Source organism: Schistocerca piceifrons, chromosome 4 (assembly GCF_021461385.2).
Source record: "Schistocerca piceifrons isolate TAMUIC-IGC-003096 chromosome 4, iqSchPice1.1, whole genome shotgun sequence".
Lineage (NCBI taxonomy): Eukaryota > Metazoa > Arthropoda > Insecta > Orthoptera > Acrididae > Schistocerca > Schistocerca piceifrons.
In genome coordinates, this window is record NC_060141.1 from 280,741,664 (window position 1) to 280,743,032 (window position 1,369).

Genomic DNA, 1,369 nt, shown 5'->3' on the forward strand with positions numbered 1-1,369 from the left:
AATATCCACTAGCAGTTAAATGGCATAACTATTACCAGGCAGCTATGTTTCAACTGCAATGTTAATGAATTTTCTGTTTCTGTTTTAGATCTGCATGAATTGTAGTGGACGTGGAATACCCGAGTTCTGCAATCAATGGCAACCGACATTTCTGACACAGAAGTGAAACCTAATTCATTGGCCTGACTGCGAAGAACCAATTTCTCTCAATATGGCTCGACGACCGAATAACCGTCGCCGAACTGCCGCCAATTGAGAGCTCAGAATAACGGAGGCACGTGGCTCGTGTTCCCCTCCGAACCAATTGGCCACGATTTGCCCGCGGGAGGCGTTTGTGTGTAAGCGCAGCGGTGCCACCGTTGCCGCCGGCGGTGCCTCTGTGGGCAAATATGATGACGCTCCCCCCCGCGGTAATGTGGCGGCGTTGATAATAACTGTTTGCGAGCGCGCGGCTCGCGCATCTGCACCCCTAATGGAGCCCCGTGAATCACCGTTACTGGCGCCCTAACCGCCGCCAAGTTGGCGCCACGCGTGAGCTGACTGGGGCGCGCCGCAAAATTAGACTCGTTGCCTGCTGCCGTAGATGCGCGGAGGGCTTGTAACTGTGGCAACCAACACGCTTATTACGTAAACGGTTTCACCAGGAAGGCTTTAGGTTGCGAAATTTGATCCCCCACTTTCTTTTCCACCATATGGTTCAAATACAACGAATATACACACTTGTGGTCTGTCCAGAATGAGATTTTCACTCTGCAGCGGAGTGTGCGCTGATATGAAACTTCCTGGCAGATTAAAACTGTGTGCCCGACCGAGACTCGAACTCGGGACCTTTGCCTTTCCCGGGCAAGTGCTCTACCAACTGAGCTACCGAAGCACGACTCACGCTCGGTACTCACAGCTTTACTTCTGCCAGTACCTCGTCTCCTACCTTCCAAACTTTACAGAAGCTCTCCTGCGAACCATGCAGAACTAGCACTCCTGAAAGAAAGGATATTGCGGAGACATGGCTTAGCCACAGCCGGGGGGATGTTTCCAGAATGAGATTTTCACTCTGCAGCGGAGTGTGCGCTGATATGAAACTTCCTGGCAGAGCACTTGCCCGCGAAAGGCAAAGGTCCCGAGTTCGAGTCTCGGTCGGGCACACAGTTTTAATCTGCCAGGAAGTTTCATATCAGCGCACACTCCGCTGCAGAGTGAAAATCTCATTCAGGAAACATCCCCCCGGCTGTGGCTAAGCCATGTCTCCGCAATATCCTTTCTTTCAGGAGTGCTAGTTCTGCATGGTTCGCAGGAGAGCTTCTGTAAAGTTTGGAAGGTAGGAGACGAGGTACTTTCAGAAGTAACGCTGTGAGTACCGGGCGTGAGTCGT

The 1,369-nt window shown here is 51.9% G+C and overlaps 1 non-coding gene across 1 annotated transcript; it reads right to left on the minus strand.

Moving 5' to 3' along the window:
- Window positions 1-800: 800 nt before the first annotated feature.
- Trnas-gga lies at window positions 801-875 on the minus strand. Its single transcript has one exon. It is a non-coding gene; the product is annotated as a tRNA-Ser (tRNA).
- Window positions 876-1,369: the final 494 nt, after the last annotated feature.